Source organism: Pteropus medius, unplaced genomic scaffold, assembly GCF_902729225.1.
Source record: "Pteropus medius unplaced genomic scaffold, Ma_sr-lr_union100, whole genome shotgun sequence".
In the NCBI taxonomy this organism is placed as follows: domain Eukaryota; kingdom Metazoa; phylum Chordata; class Mammalia; order Chiroptera; family Pteropodidae; genus Pteropus; species Pteropus medius.
The window spans coordinates 4,270,288-4,295,612 of record NW_024345481.1 but is presented as its reverse complement, the minus strand read 5'-3'; the positions used below and the strand labels follow the sequence as shown (position 1 = coordinate 4,295,612).

At 45.3% G+C, this 25,325-nt stretch overlaps 1 long non-coding RNA gene across 1 annotated transcript; it reads right to left on the bottom strand.

Annotated features, from left to right (window-relative positions):
• Nucleotides 1-15,350: 15,350 nt before the first annotated feature.
• LOC120611434 (uncharacterized) lies at nucleotides 15,351-17,953 on the bottom strand. Its single transcript, XR_005655206.1, has 2 exons — nucleotides 16,851-17,953; nucleotides 15,351-15,646 (listed from the first exon to the last, which is right to left on the bottom strand). It is a non-coding gene; the product is annotated as an uncharacterized LOC120611434 (long non-coding RNA).
• Nucleotides 17,954-25,325: the final 7,372 nt, after the last annotated feature.

Below are 25,325 nucleotides of genomic sequence, written 5' to 3'. Positions count from 1 at the left end.
AGTCTGTTTTTATTGACGGCTTTTTCTCAATCCTGGATCACATTTTTCTGTTTCTTTGCATGTCCACCGACTTTTTATTGTATAGACATCGTAGAGTTGTCGTAGAGTTTGGATTATGCATTTTGGTTTTGAACTTAGTCCTAAGGTGTCACCCTTACTCTACGGCATAGTCCTTACTCCCCGGGCACAGTCTTCCTAGATCTCACCTGAATGACCAAGGTGTTCAGCAAGCAAGGTTTCTCTCTTCAGGCCAAATCGGAAGTCCAACACCTCCTGTGAAGTACAACTCCTAGTGTCCCCATTCTTCTCCCAGCTCCAGAGCAGGCAATCTCTCCTAGGCCTTGTGGAGTCTTGTCTTGGACAATCACAGCCTAGTCTTTGGTTTGGGATTCACACAATGAATCCCCACAGAAATTTCTGTCTCAGTATCTTGCACGGCTCCCTTCTTCTCTGGTTCCCTGTTCTGTAAACTTCAGCTACTTCAGCAGCCCAGAACCCCAGTCAATCTCTGCCTCCTCATCTCCTCTCTTAAGGTCACCACTCGGCTTGAGCTCCACCTTCCTGTGCGGCAGCAGGCAGGAAGCAGGGTCATCGTGAGATTTGCCTAGTATGCTTCCCATGTCTCAAGGTCACGGTCATGTGCTGCCCATTATTCAATGCCTCAAAATAGTAGACTTATATATTCTGTTCTTTTTTTTCTAGTATTTTTCAGCACAAGGACAAGCTGAATGCCTGTTTCTATATAATGGCCAGAAGTAGAAGTCAAGCAGGTGCCATGACGATTATGGTTTTAAAACAGGGGCTCCCAACTGCGGTTGCACAATGGAATCCCCTGAGGATTTTTTTTTTTTCAATACTAGAGCCCCAGAATATATTTTTATATGCTCTCCAAGACCTGAAGGTACAGCCAAGGTTCAGAAGCAGTCCAAAGTATAGCACAGTGTTTCCACTCTGGCTTCTCACCTTAAATTGTAGTCTTCTTGTTCTTATTTGAGACGAAGTAGTACCCTCCATCACTCCGGCCTCCTTTGATCAGCCCACGAAAAGGGTTTGGATAGCCGCTTTAATGGCATGAGGACAGCTAGGGTGCTGTCCTCTGTAACAGGACTTGCTCCGTCAGCTGTTTCTGGGACTCGTGCCTCCCGGTCCACAGACTTGATTAATAATTTACAGTCATCGTGAGTATTACTCTGTTTTTGAAGGTCACTTTGTTAAACTATACCATAACCACGTGTTCTAACACAATATCAACTTGCGATTGCTGGGTGCACTGGAGATTCTTTAGACCTGAGACTGCTCCAATAGAACCAAGACAGCACACTGAGTTCGTATACCAGAAAGCCCGTGACTATCTTTACTACTGAATGGTATTCAAGCAATCAGCCAGGCCAACATGCACAATTCAAGTCAGTAGTCGTGGGAGGAGGGGAGCACCAGAGGATGGGAGAGCGTGGAGAATGAGAGCATCTTCAGAAATATCCCTAGAGTGGAGGTCACCACTTTTTTATCTTGCATCCCTATTAGTGGGTTTCCTGAAATAATGTTTCATTTTATTTATCAATGGTTCCAAAGATTTTTTTATTCTCGTTAAGAATATTAATATTATATATAATACTAATAATTTTTAGAGAATGTGATTTAAATGCATAATTTTTAACGACATTGATTTAATACTTTATGATATGGCAAGTTGAAAGTCTAGTGTTAATTTCCTTTTATTTTATTACTTGGTTTTGATGGGTGCCTTTAACCAAAAAAATGTATCTCTGAAAAAGAAGAATAAAGCCAAACGGAAGAAATATCATTAACTGTGTTTGTTAAATTACAATACTCACTTATCGATCTCATTCGCCAATTACACAAAAGGTTTTGTTGAAAATTAACCAGCAAATTTTAGTCCTCTCTGATATCCACCAGTTGTTCTTGCAAACTAATCAGAGGGTGTTCCATTTTTATAATTTTAGTAAGTGGTTTGAAAGCCTGAAATTTAATTTAGCACATTTTAAGTTGGTTAGAAAACACTGTTTCCAACTTTCGAAGTGGGAAAATATAAAAATTTAAAAATGACACACATCATTTTCAGTAACTAAATCACATAATGATAGAAACAGATCCAGACATACATTCGAAAATGCTCTATCTAAAGATCAGATCAGATTACACACACACACACACACATACACACACACACACACACACATACCGATCTTCTTCTTTTCTTTTTTTTTTTGGTTTTCAAAATAGCCACCAACATTATATCTCTGATGGGAGGAGGGTAGCACCCAGGGGGTAGGAAAAGTGTCTGAAAAATGAGAGCGTCTTCGGAATGTCAGAAAACATTAGCAAATTTGTAAGACTGTCTTTTTACATAAGAAAATTATATAACTCATCTTTAAGTTCAGTAACTCTTTTGAAAGGCTTTGCTGTGAAAACTAGTGAACACTTATTTGGTACAAAAGCTTTCACAGCCATTTCCTATCTCATTAAAAATCATGGCAGATTGCCCCAGTTTAGATACTTTTTGCTTATATATCTTTATTGAAGTATAATTGACATACAATAAACAGCACATACTTAAGGTGTGCACTTGATAAGTTTAGACATATATATACACATGTGAACTCACCATGATCAAAATAATGAACATATCTAGCACTCCTAAGTTTTTCCACGCCCCTTTGTAACCCCCACACACACCCCTCCCTCCCAAGGCGACCACTGATCTTCTGTCACTGTAGATGTGTTTGCATTGTCTAAAATTGTATTGAAATTGAATCGTACAGTCATCCCTTGGTGTCTGCGGGGGATTGATTGGTCACAGGACCCCCTGCGGATATTACCATCTGCAGATGCTCAAGTCCCTTATGTAAAATGACATTGTTTTTGCATACGATCTACATTTGCTTATAGGGTGCCGCAGGCTGAGCCTACACATCACTCCATTCGAAAGGATTCAGTGCAGGGCTGAGCACCAGTAAACTCAACCTTTCCTCTTTGGAACTCTCCGGAGCTCTTTTCTCCGAATGTTTGTTTGTTTCTCTGTTTTTACTCCCCCCCCCCCAAATAATTTTGATGTCTAGTTGGTTGAATTTGCAGATGTGAAACCTGCTGATACAGAGAGCTGACTGTACACTCTTTCTTTGTGAGGCTTCTTTTACTCAGTGTAATTATTTTGGGTCACACCCAGTTTGGTGCATGTACAATAATTCACCCTGTTACTGGCGTGTAGTCTTCCACGACACAGCTGCACTGTAGTGTGCTCATCTGTCCTCCAGCTGACAGACTACTGCCTCACGGTCCAGTCCTTCCTGGAGACAGGAGTTTCTTATTCCTGTTAAATGAGTCAGTCAAGGTGGAAATGGTAACTTACTGCCTCTAAGGCGTGGGGGGAGCCCACATGTGGAGCGGGGACAGGCCAACACTTGGGGCTGCTGTCGAGGGAGGCATCGTTTTCCTCCGGGCTTTCCACGTGGGGAAGGACAGAAGGGGACCGAGCAGCCTGGAGGGTCCTGAGTGAAGAAGGTTTCCTGGGAACACATTTTTGTGTTTGTCACTGATCCCCAAACTCAGGTGTCAGTTCCTCTGGTCCGCTGTGAAGCTCAGCTATTATTTCTACTAAAACATCTTTATAGACTACAGGAGGAAAAAGTGTGCGTGCGTGCGTGTGTGTGTGTGTGTGTGTGTGTGTGATAAACATGTGAGATCTTGTTTTATAAGATTCTTATCAGGAAATGGCTGGCAAAGTTCACAAGAAAATACCCTCACTGGGCTTTGTATGACCTGTCATGCAATAACTACTGGGCCTCGCATAATGAGCCCGGGATCACTTCCATAATTCAAATAGGTAATTCCATGCAGCTGTTTAATGATCTGCCACAATAAAAGTGTGCTGACAGCGCCGGGGCTATTTCTGGCAGTCCTCCAGACTCTCACCCTGGGTCACCTAGTTACCACGCCCACACGTTTCCTAAGGGCAAAATTAGAAGCCGGTGGTCTCTGCATTTGTTTTAACCTCTCTGCTCTAAGATGAATGTTGATATGTTAGTCTGGTGGGCAAGCTGTGGAACTTCTCCTTTGCCTGGGCACTAGCACAGCTTCTGTGCCACGTGCAGTCTCCCAACCCAGACCTCCTGGCCATTCTCTGCCCTGGGGGTGGGCGGGGAGGCGGGAGGAAGGAAGGGAAGGGGGAGGGGCCTGGAATGACCCTGAACGCACAGGGAAGCATGCTCTGCCGGGTTTCTGACTTTGGACCAAGAATTGAATGGAAAAAGAATGTTAAGGCGAACGAAGTATATATTTCAGAGCTCTACTGATCAAAGACAATGGTACAGCCCACCCGATTTAAACATCGACGCCACCTGCCCGTGTGCACGGATTGTGTCTCTGAAACATCTAAGGAGAGCTTCTCAGTCTGAGACCACCTTCCAGTTTCTGTAAAACCACCAGGATGCGGCCCGGATGACCTCGCAAAATTCCTCCCTGCACTATCATTCCGCGACCTGACGGGAAGAGAGGCGGAGAAACCAGAAACAATTCTGCATGGACATTCTCTTTGAACTTGTTTCTCAACGTGGGTTCGATTTCTGTCTTTAAAACCAAATACAGAATATGTCATCACACTTTCTTCCCCGCTTCATAAATGCAGTGCTACCTCCTGAATCTCCCGCAGCAGCTGACTGAGGGCCGTGGGCTGTCTCATTCACCTGTCTACCCCTAGAAGCCAGCTCAGCACCCGGCCCCAGGTGGGAACTCACTCAGAGGTGATCCAATGAGTGACTGGACAAATTCACTCGAGGGATGGATGGACGAGGTCTGATGCCAGAATCAGGAGTTGGAGTAACTTCAGGAGACAGCGTGGACCCCTGGGAGGCAGGAAGAGAAGCTGCTTGAATCAAGTGAAAAATCACAGAGTCTTGCAGAGGGACTGAGCTGCAAGGTTATCGCAATTACAAAGGGGTCTGCCATGGGCAGGGGTCCTTTGTGGGCAGGGTCCCCTCTAAAGCTCCTGGTTTTTTATGCAATGGCCTAAAAGTCTGAGTGATCTCCTCTGTGCCTTCACCTTTCAGCTCCCAGGTGAATTACCCTGCAGGACGTAAGCTCCACCAGGGCAGGCGTCTTTGTGTGTTTCGAGTAGCTACTATGCATTATCTATATACCTGTTATGAATATCGATGTAGTTCCGTTGTCTAAAACAGTGCCTGCTGCATAATTGACACCCACTGCATATTTCTTGAATAAATGAATAAATTCAGAACGAGAACGTTCAGTCTTCGAGTCCAAAGTGAGAGCCATTACTTTCTGACCAACCCAATATTTTCTGTGGTGCGGAGTGGTTGCAAATTTTGAAAACACAAGGCTTTAGTGTGACAGCTGAATTAAGACTGCAAAGAGCTCCACACAGAAACGCGGTGGGGCAGCGGGACCAGATGCCCGGGTGCCAGTCCAGCTTCACCCCTTAGGAGCCATGAGCTCGTAGGCCTCAAGGTGCCTATGTCACCCACTGTGTGGGCTTAGTGACAGCACTTTCCTCACAGGGGTTTGATAAAGTCAGTAGGCAAAAGCACTTAGAAAAGAGCCTGGTGCATCCTATTAAGCACTACAGACGCCGTGTTCGGTGTCCGTATTAGCGTTTTTCTGGATCCCTTGGACTTTCTAACACTGTGTGCAATTATCCAGTGAAAGAAGAGTGTTGGATTCTTTTAGCAACATGGACCTGCAGGCTCCCAACACCCTGAGTAATCGTCCAAAGGGCTTCGCTCCTCCAGAGCCCAAAGGGCAACAGGATGGCAGCTCCAATAACTTGCAAAAATGTTTGCAGTTACTACCCTTTCTACAGAGTCCAGCACTGTGAAGATGAATCAAACACATATATGGAATTATTATCCTGGCACCGTCTAAAGCTAAACCATGGCCAAGGGTCCTCCCGAGAAATCCTCGCTGAACAGGTGAATTTGGGGCAAGCGTTTCATCTCCGTGAAGTAAGACAGTCTTCTCAGCCATTTCGAGCCTTCACCTCTCCAGGCAGAGATGCCCACAGGCTTGGGGTTTGAGTCCCTGTTGAGGGAACGAAAGTTCTATGCGTTCTGTAAAAGTCCATTTTTGGTCTAAGGCCCCTGCTCAGACAATGGTCCCATGGGGCAAGGATCGTGTCCTCCAGAACCATCTGTCCTCCATCTCATCCTGTGCAGGCACCGAATGGACTTTTTTGTCCCACCCAGGCCCGACCTTCCTACGCAGGAAGCGTAGCTTCGAATCGAGGGCTGCATTCACAGAGACACAGACGCAGAAGCACATCAGCCTTCCATCATGGAGAGAGGGAGCGAGGGCGCTCAGTACTAAACCTGGGGTGGGGGGCGCAGCTTGGTCTGATTTTAGCCCCAGTGACCGTCAGTAGTCACCAGACCTCCGAGTACATGGTTTGGTGTCCTACCTCTCCAAAAATGCTCAGCATCTTCTAAAAGAACAATGAAGGCAGTAGAAAAAGACATATCTATAAACCTATAACGCTTATATAAGGCTGTATGAAAAGGTTTTCACCCAAGCATAAAGCTGGGAACTCTCTACACAACTTCTTTATTTAAATGCATTTTGACAGAACTACATAATGATGATATAGCTCTATATTTATTGAAAAGGAAACATGTTCACTATCGAATACATTTTTTTAAGAGTACTGAAGATGTGTGTATTGTACGATACCAGTTTTTAAAAATGAATGAGAATAAATCTCTCTCTGTATGTTTTTTGACCTCAGGTATAAATATAAATATTATTTCTATGTATGTAGTACTTCACTAATTATTTTAGTGGTTTGTTGCCTATATGGATTTTTAAATTATTTTGCAATGAATATGTAACACTTTTAAAGAAAGAAAAATTGTTAAACATCTAGAAACACACACACATACACGCACACAAAATCTTACAGAGAGAGAAAGCCCTAACCAAGGGAATCCATTTCTAATAGAGGAATTTCAAAACAGCACCCCTTCGTTTTGAGGGGAGTTGTCTCTTTGCCTCTCTCCCCATCATGTCCCATTCCTCCCTCCCATTCCCCACTCACACGGTCAGGCCAGAGCCCCAGATGGCATCTCGGTGAGACACGTCGCTGCCATGTCCCAGCCTGGCGTCCCAGGGTCACCTCTGCGGTCTGCGAGAGGGAGTTGGGACATTAGTCCATCACCTCTGTATTCAGCGGCCAGGTCGGCGCTTGGACTGCTAAGAGGTAACACCCTATAAAAAATAAACACGAAGGAGAAAGGAGAGATTCACTTGGATGACACTCAATACAGACGTGAGAAAGAAGCCAGGCTGTTCCCAGAAGGCCGGTGAGGAAGCCCGGACAAGCAGCCTCTGCCGGCACGTGAAGCTGACCTCAGCCTGCCGCGGCGTCATTGCGGAAGGGAGCTCTGGGGACGCGTGCCAGCTTCAATTAACAGCTGACCGTTCCATACTGAGACGGTTTCTCCTCCGTTAGTGGAACTTTCCATTAGACTTGCCGACAATATCTTATGTCAAATAAGTTAGAAATTGAGCTGAAAAGTCAAGACTGCAATGGGGCCATGCAGAAAGGAAGACCAAATGGGACAGTAGAGGGCACAGGTTACTGTAATGTTACATCCCCGGCATAAGCGATTACAAAAAAAAACGCAGCAGCCAATGTTAAGGACCCTGAGGTAAGCTTTGAAACTCAGAATTCAAGGAAAGGAGGGCATTCTTGGCCCTTCTTCAACTGCTACACCTGAGAGGAAATCCAGCCGCCGAGAGGCACCCTTCCAGGAACATGTTCCAGGGCCCTCAATTCAAACAGCTGGATTTCTCCTTCCAGAACCATCCACTCAGCCTTTGGAAGTGAGAGGTCGGCCGCCGGATGGGAAATGTCCATTCGCATCATGGACAGAACTCAGTGTTCTGGGCCTCGTCTATTCTCCACGTAAACGGACTTTCCTGAGAGTCGCGTGTTAGTATTTACGAGTGACTCAGGTGACAGCACATGCATTTCCGACGTGAAAGCTTCCAAGTGCGCCGAGGAGGTTAAGCGGAATGAACCCTTTACAGCCGAACAACCTCGACCTCCACAGAGCTCCACGTCAAATAACGAAGAAGGCGGCGCGAAAGCGTCACTGAATTTTCTTGGAAACATCTGAAGTCCGTAAGAAGACGCTCGGGCATGGGAAGAGGAAGCGCCACCATAAATGACAGAGTAATCACAACTTAATGGCTCGCATATGAGAGGGTCACTCAGTCAGCAAGATGTTTGCACAGGGACATGAGGCACCTGCGCGGTTTCCTGAACTCGGCCCCAAGTGGAGAAAGTGACACAGAACGGCAGGCCCCGGGATTTATAACAACTTCCGGTAGTTTAAGAGAAGAAAAAGTTTTGCCTCGGAAAACCCTGATCTTGGGGTCCACGTCTTTGGAACGCCCAGGCTTCCTAACTGGGTCCCAGTGGGAGATGGTCAGCACACACAGACTGACCTATCGCTACCTGGAATATATTTGCACGTCTTTATTTTTCAAACTGATTAAACATGGCTTGGCCTTGCAGAAAGTGCAGGCTGAGCGATGCTCTGAGGCTCCTCAATCTGGGCGCCCCTGGGCTTGCTCAGGGGACTCCTGGCCTAAGCAAGGAGATCTGGAGGAAGGGCTGGTGGGTCGTGCCCCATGGGGTCCTCACGAAGTGCGGGGGGGGTGCCCGTCTTCCTGGCCAGGCTTCAGCATGAAGATTCGAGCCATGGCTTCTGGGTCGGGCTGGCTACTCTGTGAGGGCATGTGACTCAGATGCCCCATCCAAAACACTGCTGGTACACAGGGCGCAGTTCTGGGCCCCCGTCACCAGCACCAGCACCACCCCCACGGTGGATACCCCGAAGTCCACAGGTGGCGGAAGGTGCACGCAGGCAGTGTCAGCCTCAGGAGTGTCCCCCCAACCAGAAGGGAACAAGACTCCACCTGGATTCCACGAACCAGATGCCCGAGGCCGGGTGCCGAGGCGTCTCGACCCCCTCTCCGCCTGTTTGCTCGTAGTACTTGTCAACACTTCTTAAACCTGGATTCCTATCTTCTATCGAAAAAGCGGGTGCTCTGGCCATGCCAGGCCCGCAGTCCCACACGCCCTCGCCGGCCGGGGCTGGCCGCGGAGGGGACACGTGTTCTCCGCGACTCCGTGCCACGGTGCTAGGGCCGCTTCGCAAGCCTACATTATCCGCTTGTGAAAACTGAATTTTGCAATCTTTGGTCTCGGCCTGAGGACGGGAAAGGTTGGGCTGCCTTCCTGGGAATGGGAAAAGGAACGATTATCTTTTCATTCTTTCCGATTTCTCGAAGAACAAGACAAAACATAATGTTTCCGCAGCTCATCCTGTCATTCACCTTCACAGGTAACTGCCCTGACGGCAAAGCTGACCGCAGGTGACCGCAGACTGTCTGACCGCACTTGGCCAACAGCATCCAAGCCACCCACGCGGTGAAGAAGAACCCGTTCTGACACCTGTGAGAGGTAGGGCAGACTTCACCCGGGGCCGCCACAGGCGTAGGGCCTACTGCGCTGGGGTTTGCAGGAGGGCAAGAGAGTGGGCTCAGCTCCAGGTATGACTTATGGCCAAGTTGCAGAGTCGGGGTCCGTGGATGAAAAATCAGTAAGAGGAAGCATCAGGGAAAGGGGGTTCCGGCTGAACCCGCTAACAGGGAGCTTGCGGAGGGAAGGCCAGCTGACCAGACACCAAGCACCCAGGGGCGGGGGGGGGGGTCACATATGAGGGGATCAAATATCGAGGAGGTGGATTCTGGCTAGGCTGACTGAAGGTCACATGCGAGGACGGGCCCAGCTGAAGGGAGCTAGGAGGAGCCAGGGGAGAGTGTGGCCACGGAGAGAATGCTGTCACTCATCTCCCTCCTCACAGACAGCCCTCGCCCTGGAAGACTGGAAGGCCTGGCACCGCCGGCCAGTCCACAAAACACCTGCCTTTTCTCTCACAATGCAAGGAGCTGTGACTGAAGGAGGAGGGGAACGCAGGGCCCACCCCAAGCACAGCGGGAGTGGGGTCCGTAAAGGGCGGCACCAGGAGTGAGCGCGGGCGTCCACGGTCCATCCTCCCGAGGCGGGAAGAAGACGCCTCGCCTCAAAGTGACAGGGGACGGGAGGTCGGCATTGCCATTGTCCCCCAAGGGCCACGACCCGCACGGCAGGAACATCACAACACAGCCATCGACGATGTCATTGCACGCATGACAGGAAAATATTAGAATACATCAAATTAAAAATTTCCCGCGAAACCCCCCAAAATCGATTACATTCCCTTAACCAGAATGACGCAGTCGGAGAAGGCACTAGGGAGTGAGTTTCTCGTCTACCTGATGAATTTACGGGAAGCTTCCCCCACCCCCCACCCCCCACCCGGGAACCAGACACGCGGCCAGCACGGAGCTCCCGAGGCGCCTTTGGCCAGCCAGCCAATTGCGTGACCACGACCAGCGTCGCTCCTTTTAATGAACAATATGGAACCTTTCCCCGCGACCACAGACTTGCTCGCGAACCTTCATGGTGCCAGAGGCACAGGGAGGCCGGTGGGAGTCAGAAGCAGGGGCTGGGCTGGGGGCCGACCCTCCCCAGCCCCGGAGCAGGCGGAGGCATTGGGTGGAGTGACCTGAGCGGACAGAGCAATGTTAACGAGCTTTCGCGAGGTACTTCCTCGGGAGAGACTCTGCGTAAGGCCTGAGGTTAGCATTATCTCACTTAATCTTTTCCCAAATGAGGTGGGTGCTGTATCATCCCATTTCGCCGGGAGGGACCTGAAGAGTAAGCGAGTCCTGTGACTTGCCCCAGGCTCCACTGGCAGTGAATGGAGGGCTGGGCGCTCCAGTCAGGTGACCATGCAGCCTGCAGTCTGGGAATGTGAACTCCCCGAGGAAAGGACAAAAAGACCAGAAACTAGAAGCCAGAGAGAGAGAAGGAAAAGCCTGCAGGGAGCTCCCACCGCGCAGGAGCTCGAAGGGAGTGAGACCAGCCGCAGAGCTGCTGAGCCCTGGCTGGGGGTGGGGGCCTTGGGATCTGCATGAGGACGAGTGGACGGGGTGCTTCAGTGGAGCTTGAGGACAGAAGTCAAACTGTAGGGTGCTGAATCGGGTGATGAAGTGTAGGCAGGAGAGCTGACGCCTTTCCCAGAGCGGTGGAATAAAGACCGGCGTTCACAAGCCCCTTCACGTGTTTCCTCGTCAGGCCAAAGTAGAAAAGAATGGCAAGCCACCTGGAGCCCGCTCCAAAAGTCGCCTGCCCATCACAGGCAGCAGGCTCCTCCTGGCCTGGACCGTCCCATCTCACGTCCGCCCCCTTCTCCTGAGCAGCAACTGTATGGCTAGAACAAACCTGACCACACATCCAAAGTCCCTTTCCTGCCTGCAGATGTGCTGGAAATGAATTTGAAAGTGTAATCTGGTCAGCCTTGTGTGGCAACCCCATGCACGGACGATCGATGTCCTGTGACCGTCACTGAGGTTCGCTGATGTGCCGCTAACTGCAGGAATTTACCTGAATTTCTAAGGGTACACATAGGCTCAGATTTTTTCCCAAGGAGTTAAAAGATGCCAGAAACTCAATAATCAGAAGTCGTGATAATGATAAATTATTGGAGAAGAGATTTTCGCTCTTTCTTCAATCCTCACAGCCTTCTCCTCAAAGAAGTCCAAAGAGCTGGAAATATATAGGAGACAAAAGAGTTTAAAAAAAAAAACTAGGGCAAACACAAAAAAGTAGAAAGCCTCACAGCAGCGTTCTTGAATGCTAAACTGAGCCCTCAAATACTTTGAACATGAATCCTAAAGTCTGTCTTTTCTCTTTCACTAAAAAGAGAATGTCTACAGTCTTACCATTTTATAGAACGTGTGAAATAGATTTGAAAATGTAAATTCAAAACTATTTCACACCTGACCGAAATGATCAAAAATTTAGAGAAGTGAAAGTAACTAAAATAGGCTTCCCTCGTTCTTTTTAAAAAAAACATTTGCTGGTGTCTGCTTAGAACTCAGCGGGAGAAAAGAGGAAACACAGAGGGTGGGCGGGGCCTCTCTGATTAGCGGTCCCTGAGAACTGGCGGGGTGGGGAAGGAGGGACGGTCCCTCTCTGCCCCCATCCTGGGGACCTCCGCCTCACCGCAGCCACGGTTTTTCCACCTGCAAAGGCCCTCTCCAAGTCCAAGTGCCCTTAGAAAGGCCAAACTCTCCAAGCTTTCCCAGGTTCGATGGCTGCTAAGTCTTTTTAGATGTTAATTTTATGATTCACACAATGGCTTTCAAAAGAAAGAGGCTTTTGAGCAATGAAAGAATCAATGGGGTTGTAAAGCCCTGGTAAGCTGATTCGGATCGTCTCTGGAAAGGTAGGAAGCATGCCGCAGAACTGGTTTATCCTGGAGCTGAAACCGCAGAGGAGAAAAGGTTTGCAACCTCGGGAGGCGTCGCTTCTACAAGGGAACTTAGCAAGGGGCCCATTTCCCAGTGAAGTTTATTTATCTCAAGAGTTTTTTTCCCTGTCCACATATCGGTATCACCAATCGCCAAATGAAAACTCCCGCATTTAAATATTTGATTCAAATATCAAAGCAGCAAGTTTGCTATGACTGAATCTAATAGATTAAGTTTCAATGTAGAACTATTTTGAACCAGTCTCGTCCAAGACTCAGAGTTTTGGATGACTCCTTACACTTTACTGTGGAATTCTTTCCATTTGCAAGATTTAAGTATTTAACAAGTATTTGCTGGTGAAGGGATTAACAAAAGCACGCGTGAGTCACAGGGGAATCACCACTAAACTGCCGAGATGGAGGGAGGGCACAGAGGAGGAGAGGTAAAGGTCAGGGTGCACATCGCAGCAGCGATGCCCCGGCCCCCGCCCCCAGTCGCTGGGGAAGCTGTCGCCCCACCCACCAGGCCCCACAAAGGAAGACGAGGGCTCAGTGGCTTTTTTTCTTCCTTTTTTAATGAAATATTTCAAACATACACAAAGGCATAAAAAGTAATACGTTCAATAACTTTTATTCCCCAGCTCCCCGTTTAAGAAATAAAACATTACAGAAACAGTTCAGTGTCACCGTAAGCCTAACCTTAATCTCCACCCCCCATCCCCACCCCCCCCACCCCCAGCCCTTCCGGAAGCAACTCCTGTCCTGAACTGTGTCCCCACATCCACAGACTTCTTTTACTAACTGGGTGTATATTTAAACACTCCTTAGGTATCAGTTTGTACATTTTAAAGCTTCATATGAATGATCAAAACAAAATTCAACCGAGTAAATCTGAAGATCTAACTGGTTTTGTTAAGCAATTCACCAACGGTCCGCGTCCCAGCCAGCAACCAGAAGGGTGCCCAAGGGGCTGTAGGAAGGAGGGTTTATAGGAAGAAGGGTGGGCAGGGGAGCTATCAATAAAAGAAAGGATTATTTTTAGGGCAGGGCGTCTTGTCTTTGGGGGAAGGAAGAGGAAAGATTTTTATTACGTAGGTCACCTCTTTTTTCTGTGGGGGATGGAGAGGCCCTATGTGACACACTGCCTTACTGGTTCTTGACCAAAAAATTCCAGACTGGGTGAGGCCGAAACTGCACATGGACCAGGTATTAAATCCAGGCCTCATGGGCTTTTAGCACGAGTGACGCCACTTTGGACCTGTGGTTATTTTTAACAGTTCCCCCCGCTTTGATCATATTCTCAGTTTAACTGAGAGATGTGATCAAGAATTAAGGCATTGGTGTCCTCAGCCACTGCTCTGCAGCTCTGCTGATCTCCAGTTTGGCAACACATTTTTGCTTAATCTGTGACATTTATAGGTCACAGTTACAGGTTTGGTTCCAGGTTCACAGTCCTCCAATCGGTCATTCTCTTGGTCCCCTCTTTGACATTCCAACCTTAGGGAGATCATCTTACTTGGCAGTTAGGAGCTGCAAACACGCATTCAAAGCGTTTGAAAGACTATTAACACCAGGGAGATTACGATGATAATTATAATTCCCAATGTCGGGGTGCACTTTGAAGCCATAGTCCCAAAGACCCGAGCCAATCAAAGCAAGACTCATTGATGGAGTCTCATGGCTTGCTCAATATCTCATGCAACTGAGTTTCGACTTCCCCAGAAGCCTTGATCCAGTGACGGCAGGTGGGCCGGCCACAGCACCGAGAGACACCTCCTTGCTCAGCTAAAAGTAACCGAGGGCTGTTCTGCTGTCAAGAACACTTCTGGTCAGAGAGCTTAAGGATCTTTGCTGGGCAGCTGATGCCGCAGCAACAAAATCTGCAATGTCTCCAAGCTTCGAGGAGGGGTTTCCGATCCTGTTCCCGTTCGTATCATATTTTCCCTTGCTGGGAAAATATGGCCCTGCCAAAGTCAGCAAAGCCTGAATCATGGAAAGCCTCCTGCTCGGTTGTTTCTAGAACAGTGAGGGTAGAATTAGATCATCTAAGAGGCACTGCCCAGCTGAGTGCCAGCCATCTAAGCATTCATAGGCCCAAGAGAATGCTGACCACCGCACGCGGGCACAATCGCCCATTCGAGCCAGGGGTCAGTTAGGTTTTCTCCTAGCCCGAAACAAAAACTTGCTCTAAATTCCAGAGGTTACCGCCTTAACGATGGCCTGAAGAGATGTGGATGACAGTGTTATTTTCCCAGACCAATGCCGGAGTAAAGGAAAGAAAGAAAAGCAGCAAGGGTTTCGTGTTTAGTTAAGCTGGGAGCCCTGACCCTGTGTCCGGGGTGGACGCCATCTCCATGGCTGTAGCTACTTCCCTTCCTAGACAATCTGATCTGGACGTCTCCAGCCGATGTGAAGAATCAGAGGGTGCGTCTTCTTCAGCCGTGAGAGGTGACCCAAGGTTCGATGCCTTCTAGTTTTGCAACAGTGTCAGTGGTCAGGAGTATTCGGTAAGGTCCCTTTCAATGGGGCTCAGAGGTTGTGCTTCCTGATGAAGCTTTCAGAATACCCAGTCTCCAGGTTCTAGACTATGACCAACAGGATCTCTTGAACTGGGGGCTGGGAAATCTTTCTTAATCTGATAATGATAGCCTTGCGCATAAGACATTAAGGATTTACAGGAGACAAGGCATTAACAAAAAGTTATACACCAAGAGACCGTGGTCTGCCAGAGACTATCTCGTGCTCTCACGTGGAGTGAAAACACATTTTCTAACAGTTTCTTTGCCACTATGAGGTATACGTATAGGCCTGAGGGTAGGCAGGGGAAGGCTTTAACCCACCTGGAAAGCATACATACTACAACAAGAACGTACTGATAAACCAAACTAAATGGTAATGGAATGAAGACCAGCTTAAATGTACTATGGTGGATGAAGTAATACACAAATTTGAAAATGGGTTTGCCAAGGAGCCTGAAAGAGTCAAGCAGCCAAGGGTTCGTTTGACTTACAGTGATCGTTTACCCATCTTAGTTCCTCTGGTTTAAGAACAGATCACTGCTGTGTTACAAGAACATACCAAGGTAAAGCAATAAGGGGCCATTTTTTGCAGAAGCAGAATGATCTTCATCCACATATGCCACAATACGATACTCAGGTTGAATCCTTTTTGTGTGTGCCTCAACTTTTGAGACAGACATCTTATGCCAGGACATTTCAGACTTCCAGGAATTGCACATATTTCTGGAACATCTGTAACATATACAAATACAACGTAAAGAAGGCTCATTGTTATTTCTTATGTGACAACGCTTCCCACCTAACTTAACATCGAACACGCCTAATTAGTGCGACACCTCCCTTATTACGAGAGAGACAAATTCTCTGAGATTTTCCTGGGGCCCTCTGAGAATTCTCAAGGTCAGTCTGGGGTCATGAAAATTTTTTTTTTTTTTTTTTTAGAATTTGATTTCAGCAGGCTTGACAGAAAAGATTTTGACGTTTACTAAAAAGATGTACTTTACCAAAGTGTCAATAACAGATTTCAAAGACAAATACAGGTTAGTTCTTACGATGAGAAGATTCATTTTTCTTAAGTAACAGATCTGATTAAAACAACGTAAAACACAGACGATTATTTTGCTAAAACACAGAATCTTTGCTGTCTGGGCAATTACTTGAAAAGAAAATCCTTTTACAATCTCTTCTCAGGAGCAGACTGATAGTCCGAAAAACTGTCCTTTTAGCAAAAGAAAATGAAGTTTTAGCTTTACAGAAGTATACTATTGATATTAAAGCCTAATTTTTAAACGTTTATAATAGCGTTTCTATTTCAGCCAGCTTGATTAAACAAGGGGAAATGCTCTCGCTTCCCATTCTGAAACAACCAAGACAAAATTAATTTCATTTCCCTTGATGAAAATGCATCTTCATTCCACATACCTTTTCTTAGCCAGGAACACATCCTACCTCCCTTGCATAGTCAGCTCTTTTATCTCCAGGAGCTTCAATTACATATATTAGAATCTTTCACTTTTAAAAACCTTAATTTCTCGTGAAAACTCAGAAGTAAACAATGATGAGCTGCCTACTATATTAGCATTCTATGGCTTGGCAAATTTATAATTCTTAAAAATAATTTCTAGAAACGTGCTTTTTTACATAGAAAATTTCTCAGCATGGTGTAGGGGATCAGAACAAGGTACCCCAAGATGTGCTTCTGTGGTATGCAGGTTATTCTGAGCTACAGGCAACCGAGATCCTGCGCTCAGGAGAAACATCCTCCGCCCCAGCCCCTTAACAACCTAGAAGAACGTGAACTAGGGGCCTCGCCTAGAAAAGGCGCACCACCAGAAATGCCTCTTGATCAGCTGTCTGTGGGGCAGGGCAAACCTCTAATCACCGAACACCTGCTCTTCTGACTGTCCTGCAATGACCCTTTGAAGCCCCCAGATACCTTTCTCCTTAGCTCGGAATGCCACATAGACTTCATTTCTGACACTTCTTTTATTCGGTTCATTCTTTCCCAGAGGATACAGCCCTTTGAAGGTCTTAGAACTACGTGGAGCTGATTTTCATCTCCCTAACTCGCTTGTGTTCCCCAAGGCACTGTCTACCTAGCCTGCATGGCCATCCAAGCATCTAAGTCACCAGATTGGTAAACGCCCCCAGCATAGCAATAGCCTCGGGGTTCGTTTACGACTCATTTCCAGCTCCCTTCCCATTTATGATCCCTGGGAATTTCCCTGACCTCCTTCTAACCTCAAATAAATATTTAAAAGGCTATTAGTTACATTTACCCTAGCGTTTCTAGGTATTTTGTATTTGGGTTGTTTTCACTCTGTTGTTGTTGTTTATTTGCTCTTGTGTAGCAAATAAACAGAGATTCCAGTCTAGTGAATAGCATGATGTGTCTTGGGAGCAGGACTCGGGGCATTAGTTTTGCTGGACAAGCTCTAACACAGTGGTCTGCAACCTTTGTGACACCAGGGACCAGTGCCCTCTGAGAATCTGATGCCTGATGACTGAGGCGGAGCTGAGGTGGTGATGCTGGCGCTGGGGAGCGGCTACAGACACAGATGACACTTCACCTGCTCACCTGCCGCTCACCTCCTGCTGTGCAGCCCAGTTCCTAACAGGCCATGGACCTTTACAGGTCCACAGCTCAGCTCAGAGGTCGGGGACTCCTGCTCTAACAGACCTAGCGTGGCTCGAGGGTCAATAGCTGTGGCAGCAGTGGCCCAATACCTAGAGTGAAGCTGATTGGGGCAAAAGGAGTAGCTCCCCCGAGGCATTCTGGGAAGCCCTCAGAGTCATTCTGGGAAGCCCAGACGGGTCCTGCTCCTCCAGCTCTTCCAGCGATTGTGTAAGAAGCTAATGCCCTTCGTCAAAGTCCTTTCACATTAAAACAGGATAAGTGGTTCTGTCACCTACAACTGAACCTCGCTTGACACAGACATCAAGAGTCGAAAGACAGAAGAAAAAGTGATTTATGAATACACGATTAAGGGTTTGACCATATTTGCAACTGAAGAAATACAAATTAAAACAAGATATATTTTTTTACATTTTTAATCTTTTTAAAGATACATTTCACCTATATTATAAGCAAATATTCAAAACATAATGCTCAATGAAGGTAAAGATTTGATGAAGCAGATACTCACTCATTGATGTTGCTAATATAAAGTTAGTACACTGTTCAGATTAACAAAGCTTTAAAAACATGTACAACTTTTGACCTAGTGATTCTAATTGTGAGAGTTTATTCTAAAGCAATAAGAATGTGCACAAAAATTTAATTGCGAGAATGTTCAATGAATTATTGTCTGCATTTTTTTTAAAAGATGGCAGTGGGAATTATTCAACCACTCATGTTGAACAACTGAAGCCTGGTCAAAAAAATAATGGCACATACGTAAGATAGAACATTATATAGACTTTTAGAACTCGATAGTAGAAAAATGCTATTGACAAGGGAAAACATCATCAATTTAGTAAATGAAAAGACCAGTTATGAACACCGTGCATGAAAGGATTCCATTTCTGGTAAACTAAGAAGTTGATAAAATGTTTTCAAAATGTTAAACAAAATGGATGAATCTCACAGATATTATTTTAAGCAAAAGAAGCCAGATACAAATAACTGCATGTTGAAAGAAGCCAAAATGGTGTTCGCCTTTTCGTGTGTGGGGAGGACAAGAATACAGGAAGAATGGCCACTGACTGGGAAGGACTTACGGGACACTTCTAGGGCGCTGGAGACGTCTTCCGCCTTGATCTGGCATGTAGTCATCCAGGTGCCCACAAATGTCAAACTTTATTGAGTTGTGCACTTGAGTGTTCTTTACGCACTTTACTGTGTGCATGTTAAACCTCAATAAAAAAGTAAAATCTTCCGGCCAGTGTGTCCCAGGCCCTGCCCCAAACACCACCACCATCGCACGAGAGCAGTCGGTCCGGGGTTGGTCGTCTGAAGGCAGGCGTGAGAAAGCCGCAGTCTGGGTGGCGGCACAGTTAACACGCGGGGTCTCCCACTCCGTGAGCTGAGCCCAGAGCTATACCAGTTGCCCTGCCCCTACGGTCAAGCGAGGACTTTCCCTAGGCCATGGGCAATGTCCGTCTTCACACTGAGGCTTGACTTGGTCTCTGCCCTTACCCATGTGGATGACACCATCTTAAACTGTCCCAGGACATTTAAAAGACAGAGAGAACAGAGATGCCCTAGGGGGATGCAGGTAAGCGGTGGGGAGCACTGATAATGTAAGGATCTCGTTCAAGGAATTCTTAAGCAGACACAGTGGTTGAATAATTCCCACTGCCAAGGTAGGAAGAGAGGGAAGGAGAGGAGGAAGAACTGTAAAAGGCTTAAAAGATGTAAACTAAAATATGATAAAATTACGGGTGACTTTTATTGTTTGCTTGTCTGTATTTTCTAAAAAAATTTTTTTAAACATATACTATGTTTGCAATAAGAAAAAAAGGGTGTTTTGTTTGTGCTTTACAGCACTGAGACTACATGCCACAGTACTCAGTAAGGCCAACAGATCCTGTTCGATTCTGATGGAAAGTCAATCCACCCTGGTCTTGGGAGCCCTCAGCTCCACCCGCCCTGGTCTAGATCATCTTGGGTGATTTATTACCTTTGGGATTGTGCAAGAAACATGATTTTGTTGGGAGTCTTTTTTTCTTAATAACAAATTACTAAAGACATAGAAAAAAATGCGCCCTGGCACGCATATGAGCAGAGGGTGCTGGGCACACGCTGGCACTACAAACAAGCTGGGTCCTGGGCACAGGGCGTGCAGAAGGGCGTGGGGTACCGCGGGCCGCCAGGGCCTCCACTTTCCCTGTTCCTCCTCCCTGTCGACGCTGGTTCCGAGAAAAGGCTCTGTGGGAGCCTTTTTCATACTGACTTTAAAAGCACGTAGAGAGAGATCAGAGCCCTCAGGAGGCTCAGAATCTAAGATCAGAATCTAGGGAGAAATTCTGTCGTTACAGATTTCTGCAAAAAGAATCAACTGCTGCAGAGATGTTATGATAAGGTGGGGAGCCTGTGTAATGCCTCTGACATCGGTCCACACAAACTCCCACCTAGTCCGCTACCCTATGACCCCACCCTAGTCACTGCTCTAACTTCCCCGTTCCTGCTTGGGATAACCTGTGCTTGTTGCCACAGTTTAAAATCACATCAACATTGATTTGACCCCATTCTATGCTCAGTTTGGTGACCAAGTGCTACTGAAGATAAAGCCCAGGATGCCCAAGGGGCTTTGGGCGAGGTGGGCTTACCAAATCCTGGAAGTCCGGCAGGCAGGCAGGGCAGGCAGGGAGATAGTCTGCAAGGGCTCAGAGGCAGGGCAATGAGGAAAGCCATCTGGCTAGAACAAAGAATGTGGGTGGAGCTCCCTCTCCCCAGAGGCTAGATGGAAGCTCAAGGGGCATTTCTGCATAGGATAGATGGGATGGTAGGGCACTGAAGAGTGACCTGATTAATTTGAATTTTATCTTGTACATGATAGTGAGTTAATTAAATGCTCTGAGCATCCCAGTGATAAGTTGAAAATGTATTTTAAAAGGTTGGATTTGTGCAGGATGTGGCCTCTTGAGGCAACTATAAGCACAGCATCTGTGGCTTGCTTGCTCAATCTTAACAGGTGTCCCCAGAGGGGCAAAGGCTTTAGCTAAACTCGGCCTGCAGCTGAACCCCTCTCAGGTCTGTGCCTGGACACTTACCACACAAAGCTACACTAACAAGACTGGGTGACTTAGGAGCTTTGCTTAGTACATAGAAACAGACACAGAAAGGCAGCCAAAATGGGAAGATAAAGAAGCAGAAACCACATGAGAGAACAGAACAAAGATCCAGAAATAATGGATTCAAGCAATCTAACAGATGCAGAGTTCAAAACACTGGTTATAAAGATGCTTAATAAACTTAAGGGAAAGTAGATGAATTCAGTGAGGACTTTAACAAAGAGATAAAAAACATAGAAATGGAAATGGGAATTATAAAAGGGAACCAGTCAGAAATGAAGAACACATTATCTGAAATGAAGAGTATATTAGAGGGAATAAACAGAGTGGATAAAGAAGAAGATAGAACCACCAATACAGAGGATGGGGAAGCCAAGGACACTCAACCTGAATGGCAAGAAAAAAGAAGCCAAACTATGATAATAATTTAAGGAGCCTATGGGACACTATTAAATGTAAAAATATCCATGTCATAGGAGTACCTGAAGGAAAACAAGACATTGAAGAGCTATTCGAAGAAATAATGATGGAAAACTTCCCTCGCCTAGTAAAAGAAATGGACGTACAAGCCCAGGAAGCTCAGGGAGTCCCAAGAAATAGGAACTCAAAGAAGCCCACGCCAAGACACATCATAATTAAAATACCGAAGTTTAAATACAAAGAGAGAATCTTAAAAGCAGCAAGAAAAAAGCAGTTAGTTACCTTCAAGGGAGCACCCATAAGACTGGCATGCAGGACAGAGGGGCTTGGGACAAAATATTTAACGAGATGAAAACCCAGGATCTACAACCAAAAATACTTTATCCAACAAAGCTATCATTTAGAGTCAAAGGACAGATCAAGAGCTTCCCAGACAAAAACAAGCTAAAGGAATTTATCAACACCAAGCCAGTATTACAGGAAATGTTGGAGGGACCTCTTTAAGAAAAAAAAAAACATGTATCAAAAACAGGAAAAATGGTAATAACTACATTTCTATCAATAAATACCTAAATGGAAAAGAATTAAGTGCTCCAACCAAACGATAGGGTGGCTGAATGGATAAGAAAACAAGACCCCTACATATGCTGCCTACAAGAGACTCACTTCATATAAAAAGACACACAGACTAAAAGGAAGGGGATGGAGAAAGATATTGCCATGATGGACCTAGAGGGTATTGTGCTGAATGAAGTGGGAAGGAAAGAGAAAGACACATATCACATGATTTCAGGTACATGTGGAATCTAAAGAACAAATAAACAACAACAACAAAAGCGGAAATAAACTCACAGATACAGAGAATATTTTGAGGGCTACTAGATGGGAGGGGAAAGAAAGGAAAAGGGATTAAGAAGTACAAATGGATAGCTGTAGAAGAGACATGGAGATGTAGAGTGTAGCATGGGTAAGATGATTAATAATTAATAAATATATAAGGGGGAAGCGGGGGACTAGATTTAGTGGGGTGACCGCTTTGAGAGTTATGTGGATCTCTGATTACTAGGTTGTACAACTGAAACTGCTATATTATTGTATGCCAACCATAACTGAAAAAAACTCATCGAATTGTACAATGTAAACATGAGCAACTAACTGTCTATTATACTTCAATAAAGCAAGGGAAAAAATTTTTTTTAAATTCTGGGAATGACGTCTTGTGCTTTTTCCTTCTAGGGTCATTTACATTTTATAACAGAAAGTTCTTAAACATCCTTGACAAAAAACAGGTGAAGGAAAGCATGCCCCCCAGTAGAGTCTATCAGATACCAGAAGAGGGTAAGCAGACTATCTTCAGAGGGGAGTGAGAGCTTCTCCAATTTCATCCATTAAACCCAAGATGCTGCCTCCTTGGCCTTCTACAAATGCAGCTGATCTGTACATTCAAATGTTTCTCACATGGACAAAGATGATGGATGGATGATCTAATTATAAGAAAGTAACAGGTGGGAGATAACAGTGAAGAAGGCAAGAAAACTCCAAAGAAATACAAGACAGGGGTGATGACGACCCTCCACTCCTTCTTCCTAACATTGGAATTTGAAATTATTCCGCAAGCAAAGCGAGGTATGTATTATCAGTCGCGTATCAGGGATTTAGATCAGTGATTTGGGGTCAGAAACCCTGGGAACCATCAAAAGTGCTAACGCTGATGAGCTAGTACCCAAATCTCCTGGACAAGTCGTCTGTATTCTCCAGTCCCCTCTAAACAGTGTACTATGTGTGGTCTGCATGCCCAAGAAGGCAGTGTCTGAAATCCGACTCATGCTCAGTTCACCAAGCCCTGAGTCATGACCAGGTCTACACCAGTCCAGAGGAAAGAACACCTTTTTTATTTTAAGTGGTCTGACCAAAGAAGTGTCTATTTCTAATTTGAACAAAGGTATGTATCCAATAGTTATGTATCCAATCTCTATCTCTTGCCTCCCATCAGTCTACAAAAGACAAAATTGATGTCTTTGGAAATAAATAAGGTACTCTCAGTCCCTCCAAGGGCCGTGTCAGATCACACCAAACAAAACACAGTACTGAATTAAAAAGAACAGAGTGGGATCTCCCTCATCCTTCCAAGTTACTTAAAGAGTGTCTGCTATCGCCACTACTATTCAGCTTTGTACTGGAGGTCTTAGATAATGCAAGAAGGCAAGAAAAAGAAATCAAAGATATTGTACAGGAAGAAGTAAAACTTCATGTATTTATAGATGACTATTATATACATAGAAAAATAAAAACAACCAGTTATTAGAATTAGTAAGTAAATTCATCAAAGTCACTGCCTTTAAGGTCAATATACAAAAAAATCGGCCATATTTCCATATATCAATTATAAAAATTTTGAAAATAAAAAAATTTAAATGCCATTTATTATAGCATCCAAAATATAAATACCTAGGAATAAATCTAACAAAAAAAAGTGCCCAATCTCTGTGCTGATAACTACAAAACATTTCTGAGAGATATTAAAGAAGACCTAAATAGATATTCCAACATAAAAAAGGGTAAAATGACCTACATAGTGGTAACGTTTCTACAGACCACTTGAAGTGACAAAATACTTGTTCTAATTAGACTGTGAAGTGTTAAAATAAATTAAGTATGTGTATTGCAATCCCTAGAGCAACCACTACAAACATATACAAAGAGAGAAATGAAAAACTCAGTTGAAAATTAAAATGGAATATTCAAATAACCCAAAACAAAGCAAGAAAGGGGAAATAAAGAAAAAAGAGGGACAAATAGAAAAGAAATAATAAAAATTAAAAATAACCTAAATCCAGACATATCAATAAATACATTAAATATAAATGATCTAAAAGAGGGGTCAGCAAATTTTTTCTATAAAGTGCCAGACAGTAAATATTTGGGGATTTCTCAGCCATATGGGCTCCACTGCAACTATCTGACTAATTTTATAAGAGGAAAGCAGCCACAGAAAAGATATTAATGAATAAGCATGGCTGGGTTTCAATAAAACTTTATTGACAAAAACAGGTAGGTCGCCAGATTTGACCCACAGGCACATATTTTGCGGACCCCTAAAGATAAGAGATTTTCAGAGCAGGTAGAAAAAAGACCAAAATGTGTGCTGTCTACAAAACAAAACACACAGACATACACACTGGAGTCGCTAGGGTAATATTACACACACTAGACTTCAGAGCAAGAAAAATTACCAGGGATAAGGAGGGACATTATTGTTGAAAGACAATTCTCCAAGGGCTCTCACATTTCTGAACATCTTGTGAGCAGGGGATATGGATGTCGGATCTGGAGTATATTTTCAAGGATGTTTGTATAGTCAACAGCACTGGAAACAGAAATAGTGCTTCCCACCCTGTAAGGGTTTGGTTTGTTCTCAGTCTAGCATAATGATAATGTCTCCCTTTGGAGCAAAGGTCAGTAAGGTTTGCTGCTCATTATCAAAGATTTGGGTCCCCCTCATTTCAGGGATCCTCTGCTGTGAAGCAACTCACTTCCTGTGCTGGTACCAGCTGGTCCCCTTCACATCACTCAGTGGGAAATGGGACTCAAGGAACTGGTACAAATGCTGGTACTATGGCTACTCGGGAGCCAGTGACTTCTGCCAGCATCATGAAACTGCGACAGGCTAATTTGTTAGCTTCCAAGTAGGGTAAAACCTCGGACCTTTCACTGTCCTTGCAAATGATAAAAGAGTCACCAAGATGACACAGCCATTCTAAATGTGTATGCACCTGACAACAGCGTTTCAAAATACTTGCAGCAAAAACTGATCAAACTGAAAGGCGAAATGGGCAAATCCACAATTACAGGTGAAGAATTCAACATTCCTCTCTCAGTAATCAACAGAACAAAAAGAAAATCAGCAAGGACACACAACTGAAAAACATCATCGACCAACGAACTTGACTGATACTGCAGACATTTCACCTAATACATTCTTCCTGAGGAACACTCACCAAAACAGACCATGTCCAGGGTCATAAAACAAACCTTGATAAATTTTCAAAAGCTGAAATCATACAAAACATGTTCTATTACTACAATGGAATCCAGAAAACAGTAAGAGAAAGATAACTGGAAAATCTCCAAACTTAAAAATTAATCAACAGAACTGGTTTCAGCTCTCCTGGGGGCCCAGTCTTGGAGAGGGAAGCCCCACATTTTCATGGGTTTTATCTCCAGGAACCCCAGCAGGGTTTCAGGTAAGAAAAGG